Source organism: Scyliorhinus torazame, chromosome 8 (assembly GCF_047496885.1).
Source record: "Scyliorhinus torazame isolate Kashiwa2021f chromosome 8, sScyTor2.1, whole genome shotgun sequence".
NCBI classification, from domain to species: Eukaryota; Metazoa; Chordata; class Chondrichthyes; order Carcharhiniformes; family Scyliorhinidae; genus Scyliorhinus; species Scyliorhinus torazame.
Genome location: NC_092714.1, coordinates 28,678,215 through 28,689,983, shown reverse-complemented (window position 1 = coordinate 28,689,983; position 11,769 = coordinate 28,678,215).

Genomic DNA, 11,769 nt, shown 5'->3' with positions numbered 1-11,769 from the left:
TTAAAAATATATATATTTATTAAAGTTTTTTAACACAATTTTTCTCCCTTACAAACAATAACCCACCCCCAGTAACAAAAAAAACGAGAAATCGCGCAGAGCAAGATATATACATGGCAAAATGATATATTTACACAGCTTTGTACACTGGCCCTCACCCGTACGTGCCAGTTTCCCCAACCCTTCATGTTATCTCTTGCTCATCCACCCTCCCAGGGAGTCCCCCCTTTCCCCCCCCCCTCCCAGGACGTTTCCCCCCCCCCCCCCCCCCCCCAAGTTGCTGCTGCTGCTGACCGACCTTCCTCTAACGCTCCGCGAGATAGTCTAGGAACGGTTGCCACCGCCTGTAGAACCCCTGCGCAGACCCTCTCAAGGCGAACTTAATCCTCTCCAACTTTATGAACCCAGCCATATCATTTATCTAGGCCTCCAGGCTAGGGGGCTTCGCCTCCTTCCACATTAGCAAGATCCTTCGCCGGGCTACTAGGGACGCAAAGGCCAGAATGCCGGCCTCTTTCGCCTCCTGCACTCCTGGTTCGTCCACTACTCCAAGTATTGCTAGCCCCCAGCTTGGCTTGACCCGGACTTTCACCACCTGAGATATTGCTCCCGCCACTCCTCTCCAGAACCCCTCCAGTGCCGGGCATGACCAAAACATATGGACATGGTTCGCCGGGCTCCCTGAGCACCTTCCACATCTGTTCTCTACCCCAAAGAACCGACTCAACCTCGCCCCCGTCAAGTGCGCTCTGTGGACCACCTTAAATTATATCAGGCTGAGCCTGGCACACGAGGAGGAGGAATTAACCCTACCTAGGGCATCAGCCCACAGACCTTCCTCGATCTCCTACCCCAGCTCCTCCTCCCATTTACCCTTCAACTCTTCTACCAGCGCTTCCCCCTCTTCTTTCAACTCCTGGTGTATTTCTGACACCTTGCCCTCCCCGACCCATACACCCGAGATCACCCTATCTTGAACTTCTTGTGCCGGGAGCAACGGGAATTCCCTCACCTGTCGCCTCACAAAAGCCCTCACCTGCATATATCTAAAGGCATTTCCCGGGGGTAACTCGAACTTCTCCTCCAGTGCCCCTAGGCTCGCAAACGTCCCGTCGATGAACAGGTCCCCCATTCTTCCAATCCCCGCCCGATGCCAGCTCTGGAACCCCCCGTCCATCTTCCCCGGGACAAACCGGTGGTTACCCCTGATCGGGGACCACACCAATGCTCCCATTGCACCCCGGTGCCGTCTCCACTGGCCCCAGATCCTTAGCGTTGTCGCTACCACCGGGCTCGTGGTATACTTTGTCGGCGAGAGCGGCAGCGGTGCCGACACCAACGCCCCCAGGCTCGTTCCTTTACAGGACGCCATCTCCATCCTCTTCCATGCTGCCCCCTCTCCCTCCATAACCCACTTGCGGATCATCGCCATATTTGCTGCCCAGTAGTAGCTCCCCAGGTTTGGCAGCGCCAACCCTCCTCGGTCCCTACTGCGTTCCAGGAACCCTCTCCTTACTCTCGGGGTCTTATTCGCCCACACAAACCCCAGAATACTCCTGCCTACTCTCTTGAAAAAGGCCTTAGTGATCACGATGGGAAGGCACTGAAACACAAACAGAAACCTCAGAAGGACCACCATTTTGACCGACTGCACTCTACCCGCCAGCGAGAGCGGTAACATGTCCCATCTTTTGAAATCCTCCTCCATTTGCTCCACCAACCTCGTCAGATTCAGTTTATGTAGGGTCCCCCAACTCCTGGCTATCTGGATCCCCAGATACCGAAAGCTCCCCTCCGCCCTCCTCAGCGGTAGGTCCCCTATCCCTCTTTCTTGGTCCCCCGCCTGTAATACAAAGAGGTCACTCTTCCCTACACTGAGCTTATAGCCTGAAAACTCCCCAAACTCCCTTAGAGTCTGCATGACCTCCACCATCCCCTCCATTGGATTCGCCACGTACAGCAACAGGTCATCCGCATATAGCGACACCCGATGCTCTTCTCCCCCTCGGACCACCCCCCTCCATTTATTAGACTCCCTCAATGACATGGCCACTGGTTCGATCGCCAATGCGAACAACAGGGGGGACAGGAGGCACCCCTTCCTCGTCCCTCGGTACAGTCGAAAGTACTCCGACCTCCGCCGGTTCGTCACTACACTCGCCATCGGGGCTCTGTAAAGGAGCTTAACCCAATTGATAAACCCCACCCCGAACCCAAACCTACGCAGCACCTCCCAGAGGGACTCCCACTCTACTCAGTCAAAGGCCTTCTCCGCGTCCATAGCTGCCACTATCTCCGCCTCGCCCTCCTCCGATGGCATCATGATCACGTTTAAGAGCCGCCGCACATTGGTGTTTCGTTGCCTGTCCTTTACAAATCCCGTCTGGTCCTCGTGGATTACCCCCGGGACACAATCCTCGATCCTCGTGGCCAGCACTTTTGCCAACAACTTTGCATCCACATTGAGGAGCGAGATCGGCCTGTACGATCCACATTGCAGTGGGTCCTTGTCCCGCTTTAGGATCAAAGAAATTGTCGCTTCCGACATTGTCGGGGGCAGGGTCCCCTCCTCTCTTGCCTCATTAAAGGTCCTCACCAGTGACTTCCGGGTGCGGCGATGACCAGCTAAGTCGCACGTTTCAGCACCTCCCGTTTTAACGGACTCTTGGGCTCTTATCGGGAGCCCCAACGGCAATTTTTCGAAGGCTAAACTCACTGTGAGACGACATAGAAGGGAGTCCCCCCGGATGTGAATGGACAGAAGAGATAATAGTGGCCAGATTGCGGAGGATCCTCTGGAGCAGCGGCAAAGGGAAGTGTGAAGCAAGATGGCGGCGGAGGGAGGCCAGTTTGTATGGGGCCTGGAACAGCAGGAGTTCCTCCGGCGATGTGTGGAGGAGCTCAAGAAGGAGGTGCTGCCGCCGATGCTGCAGGCGATTGAGGGGTTAAAGGAGGCGCAGAAGACCCAAGAGATGGAGCTCCGTGGAGTGAAGGCAAAAGCTGCCGAAAACGAGGACGAGATACAGGGCTTGGTGGTGAAGACGGAGACGCACGAGGTACTGCATAAGAGGTGTATGGAGAGACTGGAAGCCCTGGAAAATAGCTCGAGGAGGAAGAACTTAAGAATCTTGGGTCTTCCCGAAGGGGCAGAGGGAGCCGACGTTGGGGCGTATGTGAGCACGATGCTCCATACCTTAATGGGAGCTGAGGCCCCGGCGGGCCCCCTGGAAGTGGAGGGAGCGTATCGAGTCCTCGTGAGAAGACCAAAGGCAGGAGAAATACCTCGAGCAATAGTGGTGAGGTTCCACCGCTACAAGGACAGGGAGATGGTCCTGAGATGGGCGAAAAAGACACGGAGCAGCAGGTGGGAGAACGCGGTGATCCGCGTGTATCAGGATTGGAGTGCGGAGGTGGCGAGAAGGAGGGCGAGTTTCAATCGGGCCAAGGCGGTGCTCCACAAGAGGAAAGTGAAGTTCGGAATGTTGCAGCCGGCAAGACTGTGGGTTACACACCAGGGTAAACACCACTACTTCGAGACGGCAGAAGAGGCGTGAACATTTATTGAAGAGGAGAAGTTGGACTAGATTGGAGAAAGAAAGAATGTTTGAAATGAAGTAGTGAGGTGGTGGGCAAGGGACTGTGAATCAGATGGGGGAACATTTTATTTCCCCTCGAAGGGGGGGGGACATGAAGAAATGTGGGCGCCGGTGGGGAAGGGGAGGGGGAAGGAGAGAGAGAGCTGTGCTATCAGGGGCGGGGCCGAGAGGGAAGCGCGGGCTTTGTTCCCGCGCTATGGAAATTGTGGCGGGAAAAGGGGGCGCAGGAAGGAGGGGGCCTCACATGATGGGAGGCTAAGGATAAACGGGGGAAGCCAAGGTCAGCCAGAGTTTGCTGACTTCCGGAAGCAATATGGGGGGAGCAACTAAGCTAGAGAGGGATCTAGCGGGGGGGAGGTTAACTGGGTTGCTGCTGCTAAGGGGAAGGGGGAGCTGATACGGGATGGGATGGTCGGGACGGGAGGGCGCCGTCGGGGGGATAAGCGGGTGCGTGGGAACCGGGTGAGGAGCTGGTCTAAAAAAGGGGATGGCTAGTCGACGAGGTGGGGGGGGTAAAGAGCCCCCCAACCCGGTTGATCACGTGGAACGTGAGAGGGTTGAATGGGCCGATTAAGAGGGCAAGGGTACTTGCGCACCTAAAGAAGCTAAAGGCAGACGTGGTCATGCTTCAGGAGACGAACCTGAAACTGGCGGATCAGGTCAGATTAAGAAAAGGATGGGTGGGACAGGTATTCCACTCGGGCTTGGATGCGAAAAATAGAGGGGTGGCAATACTGGTGGGAAACGGGTATTGTTTGAGGCGAAGACCATAGTGGCGGACAGTGGGGGTAGATACGTGATGGTGAGTGGCAGATTGCAAGGTGAGGCGGTGGTGCTGGTGAATGTATATGCCCCGAACTGGGATGACACGAACATTATGAAGCGTATGTTGGGGCGCATCCCGGACCTGGAGATGGGAAAGTTGGTAATGGGGGGGGGACTTCAACACGGTGCTGGACCCAGGGCTGGACCGGTCCAGATCTAGGACCGGGAGGAGGCCGGCAGCGGCCAAGGTGCTTAAGGGCTTTATGGAGCAGATGGGAGGAGTGGATCCCTGGAGATTTACTAGGCCAAGGAGTAAAGAGTTTTCCTTCTTCTCCCATGTCCACAAAGTGTACTCCCGGATAGACTTCTTTGTCCTGGGAAGAGCGCTGATCCCGAAGGTGGCAGGAACGGAGTATTCGGCTATAGCCATTTCAGATCATGCCCCACATTGGGTAGATCTGGAAGTAGGAGAGGAAAAGGAACGGCGCCCACTCTGGAGATTAGATATGGGACTGTTGGCGGACGAGGGGGTATGTTTAAGGGTGAGGGGATGTATTGAAAGGTACCTAGCGATTAATGAAGACGGAGAGGTCCAGGTGGGAGTGGTCTGGGAGGCGCTGAAGGGGGTGGTTAGAGGGGAGCTGATCTCCATAAGGGGAAACAAGAGGGTAAAGAAAGGGAGAGATTGTTGAGGGAGATTTTGAGGGTGGATAGGCAATATGCGGAGGCTCCAGATGAAGGGCTATACAGGGAAAGACGGAGATTGCACACGGACTTTGACTTGTTGACCACGGGTAAGGCGGAGGCACAATGGAGGAAGGCACAGGGAGTGCAGTATGAATATGGAGAGAAGGTGAGCCAGCTGCTGGCCCAACAACTTAGGAAGAGGGGGGCAGCGAGAGAGATCGGAGGGGTTAGAGACGAGGACGGTAAGATGGAACGGGGTGCGGAGAGGGTGAACGTGGTGTTTAAGGTATTTTACGAGAGACTATATAAGGCTCAACCCCTAGAAGGGAAAGAGGGAATGATGCGTTTCCTAGACCAGCTGGAGTTCCCGAAGGTTGAGGAACAGGAGATGACAGGACTGGGAGCGCAGATTGAGGTGGAGGAGGTGGTAAAAGGAATTGGGAACATGCAGGCAGGGAAGGCCCCGGGACCGGATGGGTTCCCGGTGGAGTTCTATAGGAAATACGTGGACCTGCTGGCCCCACTTCTGACGAGAACCTTTAACGAAAGGGAAAGGGGGACATTACCCCCGACGATGTCGGAGGCGACGATATCGCTGATCCAGAAAAGAGACAAAGACCCGCTGCAGTGCGGGTCATACAGGCCTATTTCCCTCTTGAACGTAGATGCCAAGCTTTTGGCCAAGGTGATGGCGACGAGGATAGAGGACTGTGTCCCTGGGGTGGTGCATGATGATCAAACGGGGTTTGTTAAAGGGAGGCAATTGAATGCTAATATCCGGAGGCTGCTGGGGGTGATGATGATGCCCCCACCGGAGGGGGAGGCGGAGATAGTGGTGGCGATGGATGCAGAGAAAGCATTTGACAGAGTGGAGTGGGACTACCTGTGGGAAGTACTGAGGAGATTTGGATTTGGAAAGGGGTTCATTAGATGGGTTCAGCTCCTGTACAGGGCCCCGGTGGCAAGTATGATTACAAATAGGCAACGATCTGACCACTTCCGACTATATAGGGGTACAAGACAGGGATGTCCCCTGTCCCCGTTACTGTTTGCATTGGCAATTGAGCCACTGGCCATAGCGCTGAGGGGCTCTAGGAAGTGGAGGGGGGTACTTAGAGGAGGAGAAGAGCACCGGGTGTCATTATACGCGGATGATTTGTTGTTGTATGTCGCGGACCCAGTGGAGGGGATGCCTGAGATAATGCAGCCACTCAGGGAGTTTGGAGAATTTTCAGGATATAAATTGAACATGGCGAAGAGTGAACTGTTTGTGATGCACCCCGGGGAACAGGGCAGGGGAATCGACAATTTACCGTTGAGGAGGGTAACAAGGGGTTTCCGGTATTTGGGGATCCAGGTGGCCAGGAACTGGGGAACCTTGCATAAGCTTAACTTGGCACGACTGGTAGAGCAGGTGGAAGAGGACTTTAGGAGGTGGGACATGGCGCCCCTGTCATTGGCGGGCAGGGTGCAGGCGGTTAAAATGATGGTCCTTCCGAGGTTTCTTTTTGTGTTCCAGTGCCTCCCTGTACTGATTACAAAGGCCTTTTTTAAGAAGGTGGACAAGAGTATTATGAGCTTTGTGTGGGCTGAAAAGACCCCAAGAGTAAAGAGGGGGTTCCTGCAGCGCAGTAGGGACAGGGGGGGACTGGCACTGCCGAGTCTAAGTGATTATTATTGGGCCGCCAACGTGTCAATGATAAGTAAGTGGATGAGGGAAGGGGAAGGAGCGGCGTGGAAAAGACTGGAGATGGCGTCCTGTAGGGGAACTAGTTTAAAAGCACTGGCAACGGCACAGTTACCGTTCTACCCGAAGAAATACACCACAAACCCAGTGGTGGTGGCAACTCTGAAAATTTGGGGGCAGTGGAGATGAAATAAGGGAGTGACGGGTGCCTCAGTGTGGTCCCCGATAAGGAACAACCATAGGTTCGTCCCGGGAAGGATAGATGGGGGATTTAAATCTTGGCAGAGAGCAGGAATTGCAAAATTGAAGGACTTGTTCTTAGACGGGACGTTCGCGAGTCTGGGAGCACTGACAGAAAAATATGGGTTGCCACCTGGGAATGCATTTCGCTACATGCAAGTGAGGGCATTTGTGAGGCAACAGGTGAGGGAATTTCCGCAGCTCCCGGCGCAAGAGATCCAGGACAGAGTGATTTCGGGGGCGTGGGTGGGTGATGGTAGGGTGTCAGATATATACAGGGAAATGAGAGACGAGGGGGAGACGATGGTAGAGGAGCTGAAGGGAAAATGGGAGGAGGAGCTGGGGGAAGAGATTGAGGAGGGGCTGTGGGCAGATGTCCTAAGTAGGGTAAACTCTTCGTCCTCGTGTGCCAGGCTCAGCCTGATACAATTCAAGATTCTACACAGGGCGCATATGACTGGAGCAAGGCTGAGTAGATTTTTTGGAGTGGAGGATAGGTGCGGGAGATGCGCGGGAAGCCCGGCGAACCACACCCACATGTTTTGTCATGTCCGGTATTGCATAGGTTCTGGGTGGGTGTGGCAAAAGTGATTTCAAAGGTGGTGGGGGTCCGGGTCGAACCAGGCTGGGGGTTGGCTATATTTGGGGTTGCAGATGAGCCGGGAGTGCAGGAGGCGAGAGAGGCCGATGTTTTGGCCTTTGCGTCCCTAGTAGCCCGGCGAAGGATTCTACTTATGTGGAAAGAAGCTAAACCCCCCGGGCGTGGAGGCCTGGATAAATGACATGGCAGGGTTCATAAAATTGGAGCGGATAAAGTACGCACGAAGAGGTTCGGCTCAAGGGTTCACCGTTCCTCGACTATCTCGCAAGGCGAGAAGGGAAAATAGGAAAGGTAGCAGCAGCAACCCATGGGGGGGGGGGGGGGGGGGGGGGGGAGGACTCATTTGGGTCCTCAGGGGTTTTTATGTGTGTGTTTATATATTAGTTATTTATATTAGATGTTACGAAGTTACTATTTTAGTTACTATTTCTGTTGTTTCTTATTTTGTTGTTGCCAGTTGCCGATAGTCAGCACATTATTTATTTCAAAAACGATCAATGTATATTATTACAAAGTTGTAAAATGGGAAATTTTTGTTTTTGTTTGATCGAAAAACTTTAATAAAATATATTTTTTAAAAGAAAGGTCCTCACCAGTAGCGGGGCCAACAGGTCTGCGTACTTCCTGTAAAACTCCACCGGGAATCCGTCCGGTCCCGGGGCCTTCCCCGCCTGCATGATCCCCAAACCCTTGCTCAGCTCCTCCAACCCAATTGGTGCCCCCAAACCAGCCATCTCTTGCTCCTCCACCCTCGGGAATCTCAGCTGATCTAGGAATCGTCTCATCCCCTCTTCCCCCGCTGGGGGCTGGGATCTGTACAGCTCTTCATAAAAGGCCTTGAATACTTTGTTTATTTTCGTCGCACTCCGAACCGTGGCTCCCCTTCCATCTTTGACTCCCCCTATTTCCCTCGCTGCCATCCTCTTACGGAGCTGGTGTGCCAGCATCAGACTAGCCTTTTCCCCATACACGTAGGTCGCCCCCTGCACTTTCCTCCACTGTGCCTCTGCCTTCCCTGTGGTCAACAGGTCAAACTCCGTCTGGAGCCGTCGTCTTTCCCCAAGTAATCTTTCCTCCGGGGCCTCTGCGTATCTCCTGTCCACTCTCAAAATCTCCCCCACTAACCTCTCCCTTTCCATGCCCTCTGTCTTCTCCCTATGAGCCCTAATGGAAATTAGCTCTCCCCTGATCACCACCTTCAACGCCTCCCATACCACCCCCACCCACACCTCCCCGTTGTCGTTGGCCTCCAAGTACCTTTCGATAGACCCCCTCACCTTCCCACACACCACCTCGTCCGCCAGCAGTCGCACATCCAGCCGCCACAATGGGCGTTGGTCCCTCTCCTCTCCCAGCTCCAGTTCCACCCAGTGCAGGGCATGGTCCGAAACGGCTATAGCCGAATACTCCGTCCCCTCCACCCTCGGGATGAGCGCCCTACCCAGAACAAAGAAATCTATCCGGGAGTAGGCTTTGTGTACATGGGAGAAGAAAGAAAATTCCCTGGCCTGCGGCCTTGCAAACCGCCATGGGTCCACTCCCCCCATCTGACCCATAAACCCCCTAAGTACCTTGGCCGCCGCCGGCCTCTTTCCAGTCCTTGATTTGGAGCGGTCCAGTGCTGGATCCAACACTGTATTGAAGTCCCCTCCCATTATCAGGCCTCCTATCTCCAGGTCCGGAATGCACCCCAACATGCGCTTCATGAATCCTGCATCATCCCAGTTCGGGGCGTATACGTTTACCAACACCACCCACGTCCCTTGCAGCCTACCGCTCACCATTACATATCGCCCTCCATTGTCCGCTACAATAGTCTTGGCCTCGAATGACACCCGCTTTCCCACCAATATTGCCACCCCTCTATTGTTCGTGTCCAGCCCCGAGTGGAATACCTGTCCTACCCATCCCTTTGGGTACCATTCCTTATCATCCTGCAGCCATGTCTCTGTAATGCCAACAGATTATATGTACTTATTTGTACCTGTGCTGTCAATTCATCTGTTATGTTACAAATGCTACAGGCATTCGATTCAAAACCTTTAGTTCTGACTTGATTTACTGACTTCTAGCCTATCTCCTGGTGCACCTTTCGGTTTGTACAATTTATCCCTTACAGCAGGCATTGTCAAACTCAGGGGCGCAACCCACAGGTTGGTCACGGGCGGGTGTCGGGAGGGTCGCGGAGCCATCCGTCGAGGTGCTCCCGATCGCACAAATCTGCGCACAGCAGCCGGCTTTTAATAATGCCGGCTGCTAGCGACCTTCAAAATGGCCAGGAACACATAAAAAAAAGAAATGTTACAGTGTAGAAAGAGGCCATTCAGCCCATCGTGTCCGCACCGGGAAGGAAAGAGAAAAAAGATAAACTAACCCTTCATTTTAATCCCTTTCCAGCATCCGGTCCCTAGTCTTGCAGGTTGCAGGACTTTGGGTGCCGATCTAGGACTCGTCAGAATACTCATTCCAGCCTGGTTCAGGTGAGGTACAGTCCCCACTTTCCCTGGTACAGGTGCCAGGGTGCCATGAATCAAAACCTATACCCCTCACACAAATCTATGAGTCATACATTTCACTCTGTAATCTGGTTTACTGTAGACAAATTTGTTACTGGCTCCGGTAGTAATCCACAGATTACCACTGATGAGGTTCTGCTTTTTAATTTAGCCATTATTTGCTCATACACGCTCAGCAGAACCTCATTCCTAGTTCTACCTGTGTCACTGGTACCCACGTGCACAATGACCACTGGATCCTCCCCCTCCCACTGCAAGTTGCTCTCCAGCCCAGAGAAGATGTCCCAAACCTGGCATCGGGTAGGCCGTCCGGATTCCAGCTCCTGGCTGTAGAGAACTGTGTCTTTCCCCCTCACTATACTGTCCTCAACTCCCATCATATTCCTATTTATTCCCCTTGCTTGAGTGGCTTCCTGTGCTATGGTCAGTTTGCTCGTCCACCCTGGAGCCATCACTTTCACCCATACAGGCTGCAGGAACCTTCAACCAGTTGGACAATTGCAAAGGCTGAGGCACCTCCCCCCCCCCCCCCCCCCCCCCCCACTTCTACCTTCTGTGTCCCCATACCTGCCTCACTCACAGACACACCCTCCTGTCACTGACCACTAACCAAATCATAAACCCCCTTCTTAAGGGGAGTGGGGGGTGGGGGGGGGGTTGACCACTTCCTGGTACAAATTCCAGCTAATTTTTAAAAATTTGATTGACAGGATGAGGACGTCGCTGGTTAGGCCAGCATTTATTGCCCACCCTTATTTGCCCTGGAGAAGGTGGTGGTGAGTTGTCTTCTTGAACCGCTACAGTCCCTGAGGTGTAGGTACACCCACAGTGCTGTTCGGGAGGGAGTCCCAGTATATTGACCCATGCGATAGTGAAGGAACGGCAATATATTTCCAAGTCAGGATGGTGAGTGACTTGGAGGGCACCCTCCAAGTGGTGGGGTTCCCAGGTATCTGCTGCTCTTGACCTTCTAGGTGGTAGTGGTTGTGTGTTTGGAAGATGCTGCCAAAGGAATCTTGGCCACTGTTTGTCAGTGGTGGAGAGTTTGAATGTGACAGGAAGGGGTAGCAATTAAGTGGGCTGCTTTGTCCTGGATGGTATCGAGCTTCGAGTGTTGTTGGAGCTGCACTCATCCAGGCAAGTGGAGAGTATTCCATTACACTCCTGACTTGTGTCTTGTGGACAGGCGTTTGGGAGGTCAGGAGGTGAGTTACTCACCATCGGATTCCTAGCCTTTGTCCTGCTCTGATAGCCACGGTATTATTATGGCTAGTCTAGTTCAGTTTCTGATCAATGGTAACCCCTAAGATGTTGATTGTGAGAGATTCAGCAATGGTAATGCCATCGAATGTCAAGAGGCAATTAGATCCTCTCTTGTAGGAGATGGTCATTGTCTGGCACTTGTTTGCCGCAAATGTAACTAGACACTTATCAGCCCAAGCCTGGATGTTGTCCAGGTCTTGTTGCCTTTGGATTGGAGTTGTTTATTGTCACGTGTACCGAGGTACAGTGAAAAGTATTTTTCTGCGAGCAGCTCAACAGATCATTAAGTATATGAGAAGAAAAGGGAATAAGAAAATACATAATAGGGCAACACAACATATACAATGTAACTACATAAGCACTGGCATCGGATGAAGCATACAGGGTGTAGTGTTAATGAAATCAGTCCATAAG